General features: G+C 55.4%; 1 protein-coding gene across 5 annotated transcripts in view; it reads left to right on the forward strand.

Annotated features, from left to right (window-relative positions):
- The first annotated feature begins 5,144 nt into the window (after positions 1-5,144).
- The window catches only part of EMP2 (epithelial membrane protein 2), a 43,824-nt gene continuing 29,204 nt past the window's right edge, over positions 5,145-19,764 (forward strand). Inside the window, exon 1 of one of the 5 annotated variants that reach the window (XM_012526024.3) lies at positions 5,145-5,308. The gene's annotated coding sequence lies outside the window, so the exon portion shown is untranslated. Of the gene's footprint in view, positions 5,309-5,787; positions 5,843-19,764 lie in introns of those variants that run through there. The other 4 variants (XM_023589461.3, XM_071211369.1, XM_023589462.3 and 1 more) reach the window with 4 other exon arrangements.

The raw sequence follows: 19,764 nt of genomic DNA on the forward strand, positions 1-19,764 counted from the left end.
ACAGGGCCTGAGGCTGGTTTTGACTAGGTTTCCAGTATTTCTCACTTGGGTTTTTCCTGGCTAGCCCTTGTCTGGAGGATCCTGCTCCATCTTTGGAAGAATCTAGCCAAGAGAAAGAGTTTCTTGGGAGGCCTTTGAAGCTCCTTGCTCTATTCCTGCATCCAGAAGCATTTAGAGCTGTAAGCCAAATTCAAATACAAAGTTGGATCCTGAAAGATGAAGTGATGTGCCAAGGTACCATGGCTAATGGGAGAGATTTTTTTTTGCTGCTTGGCAGCATGACTTGCTTTGCCAAGGAAGTGTGAGCTTGTAGACAGAAGCTTTAAGGGCCAGCATGTGGCTCACCAACTTCTTTTTCCTTCTGCCTTGAGCCTGAGACAAGTAATAATCCAAGTAGAGGCTGCTTCCTCAGCCTGAACCCTTAAATGAAGATGACATGGACACATGGCCATACCCAACACGTAATGGACATGTAATACGAGCAAGGTATCTCAACCTTTGTGTTGTCAGCCACTGAGATTTTGGAACCATTTGTTACCATAGTATAACCTAGCCTATCTTGACTGATAAAAAAGCTACAACTGGAACCCAGCCCCCCAAATCTGAGTCAGCAGAGATTAAATCTATTCTTAGTTTGTGTATTAGTTATCTATTATTGCATAATAAATCACCCCAACATATAGCAGCCTAACAAAACACATTTATTATCTCACAGTTCTGTGGGTTAGAAATCTGGGCATGGCTTAGCCTTGGGGTTTCTCACGAGGCTTCAGTGAAGGTGTCACCCAAAGATGGGGACACATCTGAAGGCTTGATGGGGGAAGGACCTGCTTCTGAGTCACTTGATCATGGGCAGCTTCCAGTTTCACATGGGCTGATGAACTGGGGGCCTTGATTCCTGGCTGGTTCTTGGCCAGAGGCTGCCCTTAGTTCCTTGCCATGTGGGCCTCTCTAACATGGTGCTTGCTTCATGAAAGCATGCAAGCCGAGGAAGGAACAGAGAGAGTCTGGTAGCAAGACAGAAGTTGATGGATTAGAGTGGACTTACTGATATTCTATTCATGAACTATTGTGATTAGTAATCGAAGAAAATGTGGCATTGGTGTGGAGAAAGTGGCCATGGTGGCTGCTGGGTGTGGGGAATGGGAGGAAGAGATGAGATGTGGAGGTGCTTTTGGGACTTGGAGTTGTCCTGGGTGGTGCTGCAGGGACAATTACTGGGCATTGTAGGTCCTCCCAGGGCCCACTGGATGGAACATGGGAGAGTATGGGCTATGGTGTGGACCATTGACCATGAGGTGCAGCGGTGCTCAGAGATGTACTCACCAAATGCAATGAATGTCTCATGATGATGGAGGAGAATGTTGCTGTGGGGGGAGGACTGGGGTGAGGGGGGTTGGTATATGGGGACCTCATATTTATTAAAAAAATGAATAAAGACAAAAAAAAAAAAGACAAGTTGAGTTTTTTAAAGTTAATCATGGAAGCAACACCCCATCACTTTTTGTTTTGTTTTGCTTTTGTTTTTAGGAGGCACCAGGGATTGAACCCAGGACCTCAAACATGGGAAGCAGGAGCTCAACCACTGAGCTACATCTGCTCTCAGTGAGAGTTGTTTTTTCATTTGTTTGTTTTTAGGAGGTATTGGGGATCGAAACTGGGACTTTCTACACGGGAACCAAGTGCTCAATCACTTGAACTACATCCACTCCCCACATCCCATCACTTTTGCCTTATTCTATTCGTTAGAAGCAAGTCATTGTGTCCAGCCATTCTCAAGTGGAGGGGATTACGTAAGTGTGTGCCCACCAGCAGGTGGAATCACTAGGACCGTCTTGGTAGATAACCTACCACAACTTGTTTTCAAAGGAAATGGTTATTGAATGGAAGTAAGACCCCTGGCATCTGTCAAGATTAAACTGATCCACCAACCAAAAGTAAATTTTCAGTCGAATCATGTTCACATTTGATCCATTTTCATCAAGACTTTATGGATTTAAGTATTTTCCTTCATCTCCCTCCTTCTTGGCAAGAGTTGCCATTATCTTCTCTGTTACCTATCCTGTTACAACGTTAAGCTCTGTGAGGCTGTTTTAAGACTAGGGATCAGATTCAACTATTAGGGATCAGATTAGCACCCAGGCATGGACACACCTAGCTATTCCTTCAGAACCAAAGAGAGTCAACAGGAGCAGGGTACAGGAACTGGCAGAACTTGAACACATTCAAGCCTGAGGGACCCACACGAGATCACCGAGTCCTCAATGACCTTCTCCCCCACCCCAGAAACACCCTCCCTGCAACATTTTCTATGGCCTTCCATACCTTCTGTTGCTTCCTGACAGCTCTCCAATGAAATGATCCTTTCATCAATGAAAGGATAACTGTGAAGCCTCAGGGACATAGTGCAGTCAGCGTGTGTTTCTCGCTCAGGTGACAGTGGCTTGGGTGGAGCCACTCTGGGTGCCAGACCTGCATCCCAGGTCACCAGAGCACAGAACAGCTCTGCTCCACCTGTTTTCTGGGGCCAGTGGGCGATCTGAGGCACATTTCACCCATGGAGATGGCAAGAACACAAGAGGCAAGCCCAACTTTGAACTCCCACTTACATCCTTTGTGTGTATGTGTCATGTGCGCTGATATCTTCTTGGTCAAAGGAGGCCACACAGCCTGACTCAAGGTCAAGGGGAAGAGGGGAGCATGCTCTGCCCCCTGAGTCTGTGGCTAGGGTGTGGTGTGTCGTACTACTATAGAGGACCCAGAACTCAACCAACCACACTCTTACTTCTCCTGCACACCATGCTGAGGTTGAACTAGGACTGGGGGTACAAATGAGGAGAAGGCAGGCCTCTTCTTCCAGTCCTACTGCAGTGATAGGAGTATCTTGGAAAGAGAGAACTGAGCGGAGTAAGGAGCAGTGAATGGGGCAGGTATTGGGGTTCTGGAGCTGGTTTGGGAACAAGGAAGAAAAGCAATCAGTCTTTCCCTTTCTCTGGGTCCAGGAGAGGCATGTTGGAATCTGGCTGGGCTCTTCCCAGTGTGGGACACACCTGGCCAGTGGGTGGCAGAGGGAGTGGTTCTAGGTGAGGCAGGGAGGAGATTGTGTAACTTTGCACCACAGAAGAAGAGGATTCCCTGTTGCAATTATCTTGCAATCATTAGGATTACATCAAGGACGGAGTCTCCTTTGGGGGCTCGTGTGGCTCCGGCACTTGCTGATCATGCTTTCTAACAGATCTTCAGCCTGAGCCTCAGGGACGCCTTCAGGCTACCGTGTCCGGCTGGAATTTAATAGCAGTGTTTTATTTTGGTAGTGTTTACATTTGTAAATTTGTCTTCTATTTTGGCAGATGGTGCTGGTTTCCTGTATACCGTGGCTATATAGGGCTTCCTTTTAAAAATAAATACACTTAAATAAACAAAGAGTTGATTAAAGAAAAATGTTCATTGAATCCTAGGCCAGGCGGTAGGTGGAGAAGACAGAAAATATGGGTTGGCATTTGATCAATCCTGGCACGGTGGGCTCAAATCCATGCTCCATCACGTAGGGCCCTTGGGTGAGTTACACAGCTGCTCTGCACCTCAGGGTCTTCTGGATGAAATGAGGGTGACCTTTTTAGCAGGGCTGATGTGTTACATGGAAGGTCATGTCGGTAAAGCAAGCCGTGGCGAGCACGGAACAAATGGCAGAAAGTGACCCGCTCCGGCTCCGGCCAGGATCTTTCACTCGGAAGGGCCCTGCAGGTTCCTCTGTCCTCTAGGTGGCCACGAGTGGCCGAGGGACAGGCACCACTGACCCTAAGGGTGGGCCCCGCCTGGCCCTCTGCAGTGGTCAGACCTACTATTCTCCCTTTTTATTTAGGGCCTCAGTCCAGCGAACTTTGGGTTCCCACAGTCACCTCCCTGTCCCCTCTCCAGCCCCTCAAAATAATTTCTTGTTTGAGGAATAAGAGTCTTGATTAGCCATTGCATTTCAGAAATAAAACATTGTTGACAGGTCAGACACTAGACCAAGTGGGGAAACCTTGGGCCGGGGGTGGGGGGGCCTTTGGAGAGGGTCTCAAATCCACAGAGGACCTCTATATAGAGCCAAGGCGCACCCCATCCCCAGTCTCAGAGTTCTCCACCAGGACTGAAAACAGGAATTCCTCAGAAAACCGGACAGTGGAGTCCCAGGGGCCACATATGGCAAGGCGCAACGCATTCGGATTTCTTTAAAGGGCCTTTCATTCCGCTGTCGGTGGCACAAGTCTACTGCCCTGTGGTTTTTGTGTTTTTTTCCAAATAACCTTAACCTGTTGAAAGTTTAAAAATATACTGCACTGTTTTGTGACCCCGTTTTGTCGTTTCTTCAGGTTTTTTTAAAGACACGAAGGTCATACACACATGCACACACTCCCCCAGGACACAGCAGCCCTCTCAGCCTCTACATGGGGAAACTGAGGCTGGAAAGAAAGGCAGTTCCTTGTCTCCTGAAGTTCTTTCCAGGGATAGTAAATCCGAGGACTTTGGGTTCAAAGGATGAATAGAGCTTTACGGGGTTGTTGGGGGGGGTGGGGGAAAGCAGGGAATTGGGGAGCACCCTGGAGGAGACCCGGCTCCCGGTTTCCTGTCCCCCTGCCGCCAAGATGAGGACTGTCCGTTGTATGATATAATAACGCATACTATATGCGTTCTTAGCACTTTCAGGTCTTACAACCACCCACGGTAGGAGGCGCTAGGATGAGTAAACTGAGGCACGAAAAGATTAAGGAAGGACTAGCTCAAGGTCATACAGTTAATAAAGTGTTAGGGAAAGGGTTTTGGCGCAGGGAGCCGGACTCCAGAGCCCTGGTTTTCAACTCTTACACCAAGGGAAGCGAAGAAAAGGAGGGGCAGGGGAGGGGCAGGGGTGAGGGGAAGGGTGGAGAGAGAGAGGAAGGGAGGAGAGAGTGGTGGAAACTGTAAGGGAAAGCGCTGCGGAGAGAGACGTCTAGCTCCCTGGAGCTTTCCAAACTTGGCCAAAGTTGGGCCGCGCGGCGGGGCGGCGGGGCGGGGCAGAGGGGGCGCCCCGGGGCTCGGGCCTTTCTCCTCGGCCCCCCCCTCCCGCGGCCCCTCCCACTCCCGGCTCCCGGCTCCTGACCTCACGCCCGGGGAGGCGGGATCCGGGAGGGAGGGGGACAGGAGGAGGAGGCTCCGCGCCACCGAGGGGAGGAGGCGGGAGCGCACTCCCTGCCCAGAGCTTCAAAACAGCCCGGCGGCGTCGCTCGCGCCCCAGCAGGTCCGTCGGTCCAGCCGCCAGCGCCGTCCCCGCCGCCGCCAGCGCCGCGTGAGTTGGGGGCGCGCCCCGGGCCCTGCGCGCAGGGGCGCGGGCCGCCGTCGAGAGGTCCCGGGCGGCGCGCGCCGGGGCAGGGCGCGCGGGCTCCCTCCGGTTACTGGACCGAGAGAGGTCCCAGTTGGTGGGGGGCAGAGAGGGCGCCACCCAGACCCCAAACCGACCCTTCCTCTGCCAGCCTGCTTGGCCCCAGACTTCCTGCCTGCCCCGACCTCGCTCGGGACCCCGAATTCCACCTCCCCACCCCGGGACGACCTCCTTTGCCTCTGCGTCAAGGCAGGCGGGAAAAACTTGGGGAGGAGCCAGGGCGGCTCCCCTCGCCCCCGCCAACCTCGCTCCCGGGCAGTCGGAGTCCAGAGCCACCCTCCTGGTTGTCTGTGGGACCCCGGCGTCTAGGCGCACCCCACCCCCTGCCTCCGGAGCGGGCGGGGCTGGCTGCGCCTGGGCGGGGTCAGTGGGTGCTCCCGGGCCCGCGCCCCTGCCGGCGGCGTCTCTGTGGCTCCCCCCGGCGGCGAGGAACACCCAAAGGTCAGGAGGGGAGGCTGCGGGCTGCGAGGATGGCGCCTCTCCCACTCCCCGCTCTGCTCGGGACTGGGGGGCCATGGGGCGGGGGAGGGGGGGCGGGAGCAGAGGTGGTTCCAGGGGGAAGGGAAGGCTGGAACTCAGAGCCAACCCAGCGCCCTAAATACGCTGTGGGACCTTAAAGTCTCCATTTGGGGCCGGCATGGGGACGTCTCCAATGGGACTATGTGGGGACACCCTAACCCGAGAGAGACGCGGGAGAGCCAGGTCCTCCCTGAAGGCCACAGAGCCCACCCCCTACTTTGGAACAAGGCTGACACCCACCTTCGTGTGGAGAAAGGAGCCCAGTCTCTCCACCGCTGCCCCTCCCCCTCGGCACTTACCTCCCAAGTTGTGTGGGGGGGGAAGGAGTAGGGGGGAGTTCTTGAAACTGGTGTGGTCTAAACTGCAGAGGCACGGCCTGACGGGCCACAGGCTTGGGACGGGTCAGGGACTTGGAGAGGGGCTGTGGACACCCCCCGCCGTCTCCACACTTGGAAGTGATCAGAGCGGGAGCAGGTCCCAGGACCCTGCAGCCAGCGGGCTGTGGCCGACCACTTTCCCCGGAATTTGGCCTCCACATGAGAAGGAGGAAGGAGAATGAGGAAGGGACAGCGTCCTGGGTCTCCGGGAGTAGGGAAGGGAAGCAGAGCTGGTGGGGCACTGCCAGCGGCCAGTGCCACCCCCCTTCTCCCCGGGAGCCTCGCCACTGCGGTTTCCATCAGGATTCCCAGGCCATAGCGGGGAGACCCAGGCCAGAGGCACGGCCAGTCCCTCAAGGCCACCGGGCAATTGAGTGCCCAGAGCCAGCCTTTGAGCCTCGACCTGCCGCCCCCACCTGGAGCCGTCCAGGCAGGTTGCTGGGGGGATGGTGGGAGGCCCTTCTGGGGACACACGGGCCCAGATGCCGGTGGGGAGCCTCGGCAGACGCGGAGCCCACAGAACCTACAGCGAGCGGCGCAGGGGCGTGGAACCTGTTTTCCCACCTAGGGCTTTTGGACGGTGGCTTCCACCCCCCTGGGGCTCGGGGGAGTATGGGTAGGGGGAGACAGCAGGCTGCATGGCCCGGAGTCTCCTCTGTCCCTCAAGTGGAGAAACTGGGATTCCCCTGAAAATGCGGGGACGGTGTTTGTGTCGGGTGCCACGGAGGAGGCCAGTGGCGTGGGTGAGGGCAGGGCCTGGCCAGGCACAGGAAGCAGTGTCATGAAGAGGTTGTAGCTTGGGGCCAACCCTGCCACCCCCCAGAGTGGGAGGGCCCGCACCCCCTCCGGCCGGCACCCCTGGAGCCCCAGATTCGGGTGCAGCCAATGCACCCAATTGTAAATACAGGGTGCGTCCACCCATCACCCCGCCCCCGTCTTCCCAGGAGAGCAGAGCAGTGACCCCCTTTCCAAGGCGCCTTCCTTCCTGGAATGGAAAGGCTTGTCTCACCAGGTTTCCCTCCTCTGCCTCGGCTGGACCGGCTTCCCAAGCAGGAGTCGCCTCCGCATGCCTGGGCGCACGGCCCCCGGCCCCCCATCTTCCAGCAGCGCCGGAGCCCACGCTTAGACCGCCCCTCCCCAGCCCCTCTGGGCCCCGCCGTGGCCCTGGCTCACGTGGGCACGGGGAAGGCCAGCTCTTTGCCCCAGTGAGCCCCAAGATACCACCGGGAAGGGAGGGCCTGCCCCGACCAAAGCACAGAGCTGCACCTCCGGCCGCAGGGCTGACCGATTGGCGCTGTTTGTTTGGGAGGCAAGAGTTCAGCCACCCCCCGGGGGGGGGGCAGGGCAGGTGTCGCTGTGTGTGTGTGTGTGTGTGTGTGCGCGCGCGTGTGTGTGTCAACACGTGACTGAAGTCCAGCCCCATGGGCAAGTGGGGGTGAGGCTGCAGGGGGGTGAGGGCGCAGTGGGTAGGTCTAGAGTGGGGGGGCGGCGGCAATCACCCAGAGGTGGGGTGCAGTCGCAGGCACTGGGATGGGGGAGCAGGGGTCTCTCAGGAGAGGCGTTAAAGGTTGGGGAGGGGCGCGTCCCGGGCTTCCCACGCAGGCAGTTGGCAGCAGCGGCGGCAGTGGGGAAAGAGGGCGTTTGGCACCTCGGGAAGGGCTGGAGGCCGGCTCTGGCCTGTTGGCATCGTCTTGCCCACGGAAGGAAGGGGGCGGGGGAGGCTTCCTGCTCACTCCGCGGGGAGGCGCCCGGCCCCCTGCAGGGGTTACCCCCAATGAGCACTCTGGCAGGACCGCGGCGGGACTTGTCAGAGGCATCTGGCTCTCATTAGGGACCGGTGGAGGGGGCAGTCTAAAAATATCCAGAGGCAGGGCTGCCACCCAGGGAGAGTGCCCGCTGTAACCCGATGCCCCGGACGGCTGGGGCCGCTGCATTTCAGAGTCGATAGGCCCTTCCTGGCAGCCAGGCTTCGCGAGCTCTCTGCCTTCAGGGTCTTAGAAGGTTGCAGCTTGCCATGGACTCAGAGAGGTGGAGTGACTTGTCCGAGGTCACACAGCAAGTTGGGGGCAGAACCAGGAATCAGGTTCTAGGGACTCCTCGTGGCGGACATCTGAATGGATGGGGAGTGGTCGGTGGGGGTCCCAGGCCCCTGGGGTGGGGGTCACTCCATCACGTGTTAGCAGACTGGGCTGCCGGATTTCCACTCCCGCCTGCCGATGGGAGGACGGTGGGCAGAACGCTGTGTTCAGGCAGCTGGTCGCCCTCGGACACGGCAGGGCTCTGGGGACGATGGCCCCTCCAGGGACGGGATGGAGGGAGGGGGCAGGCTGGCGGGGAGCGGGCTGAATGGGTCCCTCTCCCTCTTCACATTGTTTTGTTTTGCCCAGGCCTTGTGGCCAGTGCTTCGTCCAGAGCTGGCTCCCAGAGCCCTCACCGTCCCCGGAAGTGGGCTCTGTTGATCTAAAAGGAATCTGAGAGCGAAGAGGTGCCTGAGAAGGGAATTGTCCCCGCTCCGCCCTCCAAGGGCAGTTGGATGACAGCTTCTAAAGCTTCCAGGGTCCTGGGTCCAGTGCTGAGGGAGTGACACCAGGGTGATATTTGGCCTTAAGACTGTTCTCAGAGAGGAGCGGATGGGCTCGAACGGCTGAGCGCCTGCCTCCCACATAGGAGGTCCTGGGTGCTGTCCCCAGTGCCTCCTAAAAACAACCAACCAAACAAGCAAACAAATGAAAAAAGCAACTCAGGAGAGCTGATGTGGCTCAGTGGCTGAGGGCCAGCTCAACCTGGGTTCAATCCTGGTACCTCAAAAAAAAAAAAAAAAGCCTGTCCTGAGAAATGTGGGCTGTGGAATACTTATCACAGTGCAGGATACAGAGAGGATATAGAGATGGACAAATTAAGTTCCTCAATGCAAACTGCTCGTAGTCTAAGTAAATTTTCCAGATAGAGAAGTTGCACTGAAGATTTCTCTTTCTGATGTGTACCATTACAAGCTTCTCTGGTGAATCGTCTTTCCTTAAAATGAAATTAATTAAACATTTTGCTGTTAATAAATAGGATCTGAAGTTGCTTTATTAATCTTATTCTAGTGAGTGTTTCCCATGCTGTGTTATCGTTGGTGGCACTCAAGATAATTTTTAAGGTCCGCAGCTGAACATAAAAAAAAAGAAAAGAATGAATAATTACACCTTTATTTTGGTTGGTATTTGAAAAAATATAGATGGCACACAAACCCATGGTTTCACAGATACTTTTGTTTATAGTGAGAGGTTGATGTTTCAAACTTTCAAACATTTTCAAAATTATTATGAAATTTAACTCATAAGCACAGGTGTCTTTGGGTTTGGCAGAAATCTTTGGGGCAGTACTGGAGTGGTTGCTAATTGGCAGTTGGTGCAGTGGGTGCTGGGATGGGCATGTTTCATCCTTTTGCCAACACAACTAACGCTGAGGTTTCTGCGAGCTCCCCACCCAAACCCCTCTTCTGCAGCGGGGCCCCCGGTGTTTCGCTTCAGGCAGGGACCTGACACTTAGCTCGTGAGTCGTTCTCCTCACTTTTAATGATGATCATTGCCTTGATGACCTGGACCGGTTGTTTGGGAATCAGATGAGATGACCTGATGTGCATGGAAGTGGCTGGAGCTGGTTGTGCTTTGCTCGAACCAAGAAGGAGGGGGTGGCTAGCTGGCCTCCTTAATGCTGAGGGGTGTCGTAGGCAGCTCTGGGCGGTGGGCTGCAGGCTTGGGCAATGAAAGGGGGTTCAACACCCCCCCCATCTTCAGAGGTTACAAACTGGCGAGGGGGGTGACGAGCCCAGGAATGTATACAGTAGGATTAGGGCTTAGGGAAGGCCGGGAGCGGGTGACGTGCAAGGGTTTCCTTAAGGCTCGGGACTGGAGGTGGCCTTGGACGAATCCTTGGCGTCCCCCTGAGCAGCCAGAAGAGGCCGGCGAGAGGAAAGGCAGGTAGAGCGCATGGGAGAACTGGGGGGTAGGGTTTGGGCCCGGGAGCCCACCGAGCGCAGGTGCCTTTCTTTCCACACCTCGGAGAGTCTGGCTGAAGAGGCAGGAGAGGCAGGTGTAAGGATGTTCACCCAGCACTTTTGGAAAGAAAAAAAAAAAAGAGAAGCCGTAACCTAAAAGGGTCCTAAATGTCAGCTATATTTCAGAATATGTTACAGCTTCGTGAAAGGAGCTCTAAGACTTTGCTGAATTTAAAAAAGCAAGTAGCACAACAATACATGGAAAACGTATTATTTATATAAAGCCAAACTGTTCTTTGTATTGTCTCTGGCCTTGGTATGTGTTCTGTTTGTAAAGGAAAGCTCTGGAAGGCTGCACCTGAATCAGGCCACGCTTACCTCTGAGGCTAGCAGAAGGGGAGGAGCTAAGGAAAGAGGGCCCGAGGGACCCCAGCCTCAGCTATAATGAAGTGAAAATGTTCATGGTTTTCTTCTGTAACTAAAGTTCAACAACAACAGAAGAGCCTTCATGTAATTCAGTAATCACGGCAGTTCTTGCAGGGCCGGGGTGGGGGGCTTTGGGTGTCGGTGGATTGCAGGTGGGTGCTGTCAGCAGAGAAACCAGCTAGGGCTCCCGGGCCCTCCAGGGACTGAACTCAGGAGGTGCCATCCAGCCCCGTGGAACGCCGTCCTTTCCAGACCGAGAGCCGGGGTGGGGGTGCCGGGACATGCTGGGAGTGCCAATCCCGAGCTTGGACGAGAATTCAGAAGCCCCGGGTCTGGTGGGTGTGGAACTGTCGCGAAGCGGGCCCGGCGGCCTGGGGGAGCAGCAGGCCGGGGAGGGGACGGGGCGGGCAGCAGAGGGCTCTGCCTGGAGCCGTGTCAGGCCCCTGGCGCGGTCAGCAGCAGGCGGTAGCAGCGCGACGCGGGGTCACATTCCTGTAGGCCAGTGCCCGGAAGAGGCTGAGTCGCCCACGCGCTGAGCGTGGTCCACGTCCCCGCGGGTGTTCGGAGAGACCCCTGTAGCCCACGCTCTGCCAGGCGTCTAACACTCAATCGTCATTTTAAAGGTAGTAGGAGGATGTCTGTGCTTAGCAGCGATACTGGTTTTCTCTTGACAGTGAAAAAAAAAAATAGATTTAAGCTTGATTTTGTAAAAGAAAAATAGGGGTGATGAGTAGTACAGGAGGTGCAGGTAGGGCAGGAATGACGGTGTAGCCGACAGCGCGGTGCCCGCCCTCGTCTCCTTGGCTGGACGCGGTCCCCATCCCTCGGCGGCTCCGAGCGCTGGCGGCTAATGACTCAGAGCTCCAACCTCTCCAGAGAACTGCCAGGCGCCCCCCACCCGGAGATGCCGGGACCCCCCACCCGGGGATGCCAGGACCACCCCAGCCAGGGATGCCGGGAGCCCACACGCTTACCAGAGAAAAGCCCACAGCAAATGACTGGTCCCCAGTGGAGAAGCCAGACCCTGGCCTCACGGCAGGACAAGCCTGTGCTTATCACGCTCTGGAGCCCCTGGTGGGGGGCTGAGCTAGAAGATCCAGCCAAGCCCTTCTCTGCCTGCTGCTTCTCCCACCCTATCCTGCGACCCTCTCTTCCCACCAGGTGTCACCTGAGAGCCTCCCTGAAAACATTTGCACGAGAACCGTCGCAGGCTCTCCCTCCAGGTGACCCCGACCTAAGGTGGGTGAAAGGCCGCAGGCGTTTGAGAGACGCTGGCTTTACCCGGAACCTCTTGTCTGGGGGGAGCGCAGGGCCGTGAGCAGATGTGATTTGCTCCAGGTTCCGCTAGCACTCGGGGCCAGAGCTCATTGCGGGGAAACAAAAGGTGACAGAGGATGGGCCGTCCAGCAGCCTGCTAAGGGTGCAGGGTGTGCCTTGTGGCTCCAGGGTCTTGGTGTCAGGAAGGTAAGCCAGGCCCCCCTTTCCAGGAAGGAGGCACGAGGAAAGGTTCATCCTCTCCCTTCTGCCCTAACTGCCTGAGAGAAACCCAGGAATAATGCTTATGTAGTGTTTACATAGATACCTAAGTATATAATATGTGAGTATGTATTATACAACCATATTTTACCCATGTAAATTATATATGCACGTGTGACATGCAAGCATGTGTGTGTGTGTACACACACAATTCTTGACCTGAATCTGCAATGATGTTCAGGCAGCTGGTGCTTAGAATATTATTATTTATTCTATTATGAGCCAATGGAAGGGTGAACCCAGTGGTTCTCAAACCTCGCTGTTTGTTGTACCCACCTGGGCAGCTTTCCCCCTTCCCCATGGCTCCCCCATCTGTCTGCTCATTGTCTGCTGTGTGTCCACTCATTGCCTGCTCATCTTCTTTAGAAGGCACCAGAATCCAAACCCAGGACCTTCCATGTGGGAGGCAGGCGCCCAAGTGCTTGAAGCACATCTGCTCCCTGCTCGCTGCATCAGCTCGTTGTGTCAGCTCACTGCATCTGCTCGTTTTCTTTAGGAGGCCCTGGGAACCAAACCCAGCACCTCCCATGTGGGAGACAGGCACACAACTGCTTAAGCCACATCTGCTCCCTGGGCAGCCTTTTAACACCTGCTGATGGGGAGGAGGCCTGGGCACCCCTGGAGGCTCTGACGAACTGGTCTGGGGAGAGGCTGTAATGGATGCTCTTCTCCTTCCCTGCAGCCTGATTTCTCTCCAGCCTCTTTCACTATTGATGGTGCCCAAGGCTTTGCCGTGCATGTTTGTGTCCTGTGTCCTTTTTCTAGAGCTTCGGGCTTCTGTAGGTGAGGTGGTGGTCAAGGCCACCAGACTGTTTGGCTCAGCTCCTGGCTCTGCCGAGCACTGGTGGGGTGACCCTTGTCAGTCTGTCTGACTTCTCTCCTGCTCTGTTTTCCCGTCTGTAGAATGGGGAGCTCGTTGAACCTAAGGGAGGCGTCTCAAGCGCCTGCAGGCCTCCGCTCTCCTCTGGCTCAGCTGGTAATTGATGTCGCGCAGAGCGGGAGCCCATGTGCACCTCCGGGTGAAAGGATGAATCAAAAAGTGGATATTTTTTGGTGCATGTTGGTAGGAGGGAACCAGAGTCTCCCGATTGTGCTTTTGCTTCCTGCTGGAACCTCCTCAGCCCCCGCCCTTCCCTTCCGTTCCCAGGGCTTGTGGACCCTACCCCTGGCGCCGGCCTGCACCCCCTCCCCAGGGCTTCTACCGCACTGGCCGGGCAGGAGGCCGTGCCCCTGCACGCGGAGGCCTCTCCACCACAGAAACCCATCCTCCATGAGCTGGGGGCAGGGAGGTGCCCGCGGACGGGAGGACCCTGCGCGGGCTGAGCGGTGGGCCCGCGTGGCCCGCGTCCCTCCCCGGAGCTTCTCCTGTGTCTTCACCTTTTCCCCACACTGGCAGGCCTGGGCGGGGAGGAGAGAGAGCCCCGAAAGGCTAGTTACCTCCTTGGCTCCACAGATGATTCCTTGCATGTCAACAGAACAGACACAGATCCCTGCCCTCAGGGAGCTTCCAGTCTAGGGGAACAAGGCAGAACAGAAGACATGAATAAAGAGATAGCAGATGATAATGATTAGCGATGTGAGGAAAATGACCCAGGGAGATGAGGGCAGGGAGCTAATTTAGATGGGCTGGTCCAGGAAGGCTTTTCTAGACCTTTTGAGTTGAGGGCTAAGTGAACGGAAGGAATCAATCATTCTAGGACCTAACAACTTCCTGGAGGGAACAGCTCATGCAAAGGTCCTGTGGTGCTGAGGGGTGGAACAAGCTGCTTCTGTTGGGGAAGAAGAGGGGCATTAGTTTGAGGCATTAAACAACCCAGGCAGTTCATCTGAGCGCCGCTTGAGGGTCCGTGTTGTACATGCTTTCCTGTCCCTGTACAATGCCTAGCAAAGCCCTTGCATGTTGTATGTACTCTGGGTTTTCTAAACTAGTGGATGAGCACTTCTGGGTCTTAGCTCTGAACAATGGAGATGCATGGCTCCTCTGCCCCCTGGACATCTTGGAAGGCGAGGAGCTGGCTTAGAACCTGTCCCTAGGTGTGGGATTGGTTGTACGCATGGACCCTGTGGGGAGCTAGGAGGCCTCCCCTCTCATAGCCTCTTCCAGCTCCAGGCCCAGGGTCTCGACAGGTGTCTCTACCCTCCCTCCCACATCAGGGGCAGCAAAGGGCTCTCACATGATGGTGTCCTTGTGGCACTGGACTGAGGCACACGGGGTGAGGGACACCAGCCTCCGGTGAACTCCGCGATGCCCCAGGTTTTTAAATCTCTCTTTTCAAAATGTTCTTTTTCCCTCAAAGTATACAGTGTAATTCACTGTATTTTAGTATACTCACACATCTGTGCAACCATCACCACAGTCAATCTTAGAACATTTTCATCACCTCCAAAAGAAACCCTGGACCATTTAGCTATCACCCTCTAGTTCCCATCCTCCAGTCCTTGCTCAGCCACTAATCTACTTTCTGTCTCAATACATGTCCCTACTCTGGGCGTTTCATATCAAAGAAATCATCTAATATGTGCACTTTGGTGCCTGGCCTCCTTCACGGAGCATGTTCTCAAGGTTCATCCGTGTTGTCGCAGGTATCAGAAGTTCATTCCTTTTTATGGCCGAATAATATCGTATGCGTGGCTAGACCACATTTGGTTTATCCAGTTGATGGAAATTTGGTTTGTTTCTGTCTTTAGACTCTTATGAATAATGCTGCTATGAACGTTTGCGTATGTTTTGTGTGGACATGTTTTCAGTTCCTTTGGGTCGCTACCTAGGAGCGGAATTGCTGGGTCGCTTGGCAACTCTGGGTTTAACCTTTTGAGGAGCTGTCAGACTGTATTCCAAAGTGGCTGGACCAATTCCCATTCCCACCGGCAGGGTATCAGGATTCCAGTTTCTCTGCTTCCCCAGGTTTTGATCCCATGCCCAGTCCTACCATAGTTTCTGACCCTAGGAAACTTCTACTGGCCAAATTCCTCTAGGTCTAGAGCAGGGGAGACCCCCGGGTCCTTAGTTAGGCCCCACCCATGGTTCCTGGGACTGGCTGGGCCCAAGTGCGAGGGCTGGTTGAGGTGGAAGGAGGCAGTGCACGGAGCTGTAGTTTCCTGGCCAAGAGCCACGGGGACAGCTGGCGTTATCGGAGGCTGGAGAGCCCTCTGCAGTGTGTTTTCTGGAGGGCGGGATGCACATCCTCGATATGATTTTGGGTGGTGCTTCAACAGGGACATTTAAATGACATTAATTCACTCTTGTGAGAAAGTGATTCCGTTTTCAATTCTCTTTCGTCTCTTCTGATTCCATCAAGGGGAAAATCTTCAGCTGGCGCAAACGTCTTCGAGGCCTCTTTAATTTTTCCTTTTTAACTAAGGCAGAGCAGGTCCTTGGCTTAGCTCTTTTGGCAGGCGACAGCATCATTCCAGAATTTGTGAATTTTTTCTTTTGGGAGTGGGGATATATATTTTCACAAACGACGCTGGTTTTTCCATTTCCAGGGAGCCAAAATATTTCCTTTTAAAATACATGTACTTATGTGAGAATGTGGGTTTATTTAAGGACAGATACGAAGTCAGTTCCATGGTGGTACTCAAGAAGGTGGTAGGCGAGTGACCGAAGTTTGGAAAACCTTGTTGAGTCATCAGATAAGCTGTCCGGAAGCGGTGGGGACCCCCGTCCTGGGCAGGTACAGGTGGAGACTGGACGCTCTAAGAGTTACCCCGGCAGGAGCCGGGGCAGGGCTGGCACTCCACCCTCGCGCGGCGCCTTGCAGCCGGGACTGCGAGAGTTTGCGCTTCTCGGGGCGCCGGGTCGGTTTTCCAGCCCCGTGGTTGGCCAGTGTCGTCGCTGCAGATGCAGGGCCATCGGACGTGTCCCGGCTGGAAGGTTGGGGAGCTTGGGGGGCTGCCTTTCCCTCGTGGCAGCCTTGCATCCCCCCTGGCCTGCCGGTGAGGACATGCTGCTGTGATTCCAAGGCCGCAGGGAAGCCCCACACTCAGAAGTGCTGGCCGCGTCCTCCCCGGTGTGCCTCAAGATATGCATCCCTTTCTGTCCCGACTCCAGAAACTCCCAGCAAAGTGGCACGAACCTCCCTGCGCTCGGGTCACTGAGAGCTGGGGTCCTCAGTGGAGAGATGCTTCAGGTGGCCCAGACACGTAGCGTGAAATGAAATAGGATCCTTTAAACATGATTCCCTTTTTAAAGCCCCTTTCAGCCCTTCAAGGACCAAGCCTGCATTTTGTGCTGACACATCTTTAAACTTCCCCAGCAAGGGTCACCTCCGAAAGAGGAAGCCAGCCTCGGGCGCAGAGCATTCGGCGGGGAGGTTCTAGCTGGAGTGTCATAATGCTCGTTTGTTTCCTTTGTGTTTCTCTTTCCCACTGGTCTCTATTTATGGCAAGTGATGCTGATTTTCCACTTCAGTCGTGATGTGCGATTTCCTTTTATAAAAATTTAAGTCTAAGAAGTGAGTAAGCGATGGGTAACATTACCTGAAATGCCGAAGGCGGGGCGGGGATGACCAATCTGGGGAAATGCCAGCTTCAGCATAGCTGGGCCAGCGCCTGCGATGACCCCTGTCTGCTCCCCACGCCCCAGGCTTCCGGTTGCCTTTTTGCACTTCTTTCTCCCTGGCGGTTTATTTCCACTTGGCGTTTCCGCTCTGAGCGGATGGGAGGAGAGCACGTTGGCTCTTGGGGAGGGGACAGCCTGGCGTGGGTGGAGAGGGGCCTGGAGAGGGGCGTGGGAGGTGTCGCCCGCTGGGCTCGGGTCCTCCCTGAGGCCGGCTCCGGCTCCGCGGTGATGAGCCTGCACGCCGCACTCCCGGGGCAGACGCTGTCCTAGGAGCCTCTGCTCTTTTATCTCCAAATAGCCCTAGGAGGGAGGTGTACCATGGTCCCCATTTTACAGACGAGGGACCTGGGGCGCCGAGCGGTAAGGCAGCGAGGACTCAGTCGTGCAGGTCCAGCTCCAGCCCCTGCGCTCAGGCCTCTGCACGTGTTCCTTCCTGCCCGTCTTCTCCCCCTCCTCCCTGCGCTCCTGTGCAGGGCAGCCCTGTCTTCTTGGGTCCGGCTGAGTTGTGGGCTGGATTCACGGTCCTTAACTTGCTGGCAAAATCCATCACACCTGAAAAGGCCGTTACAGTGAGTGCAGCTGACTCCCGGGGAGGACTTGAACGGCAGGAGTACAAGGTGCTCTGCGAAGGAAAAATCCTCCCCAACCTAGTGGGGTGTAAGGACAGGAACACCCTGAATTTGGCACCTGCTGCACCCCGGGCAACCTCTGCGCCGACAGGCAGAGTGCCTGCACCTGCACTATTAACCTTCTCTGGGCTGAGGTGCACGTTTGCTGGGAGCTCCTTAATTGATGGGTTCAGGCCGCAGTCACTGGCAGATGGCACTTCTTTGTTGTCCTGCAAAAGCTGCCCAACCTACAAACATTGAACAAGTATTCGCCGAGCAACTTCAGGCACTGGGGATACAAAGAAGGGCAAGATCTGATGAGATCTGAATCTAATTAAGCAGTGTTTTCTCTGTATCGGTCAGCTCTTGCTGTGTAACAAACCACCTGGCAATGTAATGGCTTCCAGCAAAAAGCATCTGTTTTAGTTCATGATTCGGCAGGTGGGCAATTGGGGCTGGGCCCAGCTGGGTGGCTTTTATAGCCTTGGCCAGGCTCACTCAAGTGTCTGCGGTCAGCTAGTGTATTTATTGGCTGGGGGCTGGCTGGTCTGGGATGGCCATAGCTGGAAGAGCTCGTCTCTGCCCTGTGTGGTTTCCCACCCCCCAGCCGGCCAGGCTGGGCTTGTGCAGCGATAGCTGGGCAGAGACAGAGTGGAGGCGCATGAGACCTCGAGGCCTTGGCTCAGAATTGACGCAACATCAATTTTGCTGCCTTCTGTGGCTCCAAACAAATCACAAGGCCAGCCCAGGTTCAGTGGGTGGTGAAAGAGACCCATGGCTTGGCGGGAGGATTCAGTTTGCTCGGACCTTTTAAGATTGTTTGAGCTTATCGACAAGAGTAGTGGTCTGTGTTGTTCTTTTCCTCTCCTGTCTTTGTCCGGCATTGGTATCAGGATAATGCTGACGTCATTGATTGAATGAGCTGGGGTGCCCTCCCTCCTCCTCAGTTTTCTGGAAGAGTTTGTTTAGAACGGCTATTATTCTTCCTTAAATGTTTGGTAGAATTTACCAGTCATGCCATCTGGGACTGAAGTTTTCTTTGTGGGAAGGGACTCCACGCCTTTGATAAGCATTTCTCCTTTTTATGGCCCAGCTTCTTTCAAGAACTGTCTGGGTCCGTTTCTTTACACCTTATGAACACATAACCTCCTTGAAATCTGCTTCTTCCCGTCGTTCAGTGAACACGTATTTATTGCACACCATCTGTCCTGAGTGCTGGGAATGGCATGGGGTGCCTAGCACGCGAGGGTCCGACAGCGCTGGGGGGACTCACAGGGCCCGCGTAGACGCTGCAGTGTAACATCGGGGGCGCTGGGAGGAGAAAATCAAGGGAGGGTTTTAGTTTATTTTGCTGCAGTTGTTCTCACCCTTTTGCCAACGAGCACCCCGTCACCTTCTTTCCTTCCAGCCTCTCCTTCTTCCGCACTGGGTCTCCCCATTTGCTCGTGGCTCCACCCCGCTCTGCGCCCTCTTCTCCGGCTCCTCCCTGGCCTTTTCTCGGCCATCCCTCCTCTTCTCCGGCTCCTCCCTGGCCTTTTCTCGGCCATCCCTCCTCTCTCTCAGCACTTCCTCCCTGGGGGTTTCTCATCCACCCATGGCCTTGTCTGCTGTCCCCGCACCATGACACCTGGTTTCTGTTTCTAGCTTTCTCCAAAGTCATTTCTTCCCTTATTTCCAACTACCCGTTGCACATTTCCGCCATGGTGGAGCAGGTATTTCCAAAACCCAGTGGGTGTTTCCCTCGTCCTTCAAATGTGCTCCTCCTGTGCCCATCCCCCCTGACCCCCAGAATCCTTTGTTGGAGCCCTCAGCCCATGGCGAGTCCTGTTGATTCTCCTCGGAATGGTCTCGGCTCTCCCTTCTCCCCACCTCTGTTCCAGCTTCGTTGAGGCACCTCATCCTTTCTCACTGACGCTGCCCCAGCAGCTTTCCTAACTCCATTTCGCCTCCTTCTGAGCCATCCTGACTGTGGAGCAGCTTTCTTCCAGAAGCAGGTCTTACTGCTTCCCTGTTTAAACGCCTTCCCGGCTTCCCCACTGCCTCCAGGGTAACACCCAGACCCCTTAGTGCGGCCTCCAAGGTCCAGGCACATCTCCTGGAGGGTAGGCTCTGCCCCATCCCCGCACCCTGCCCAGCTCACCCCTGCCCAGCTCACCCCTGCCCAGCTCACCCCTGCCCAGCTCACCCCTGCCCAGCCCACCCCTGCCCAGCTCACCTGCCCAGCTCACCCCTGCCCAGCTCACCTGCCCAGTTCACCTGCCCAGCTCACCCCTGCCCAGCTCACCTGCCCAGCTCACCCTTGCCTAGCTCACACCTGTGTGGCTCACCTGCCCAGCTCACCTGCCCAGCTCACC

The sequence above is a fragment of the Dasypus novemcinctus genome, chromosome 23 (genome assembly GCF_030445035.2).
Source record: "Dasypus novemcinctus isolate mDasNov1 chromosome 23, mDasNov1.1.hap2, whole genome shotgun sequence".
Taxonomy (NCBI): domain Eukaryota; kingdom Metazoa; phylum Chordata; class Mammalia; order Cingulata; family Dasypodidae; genus Dasypus; species Dasypus novemcinctus.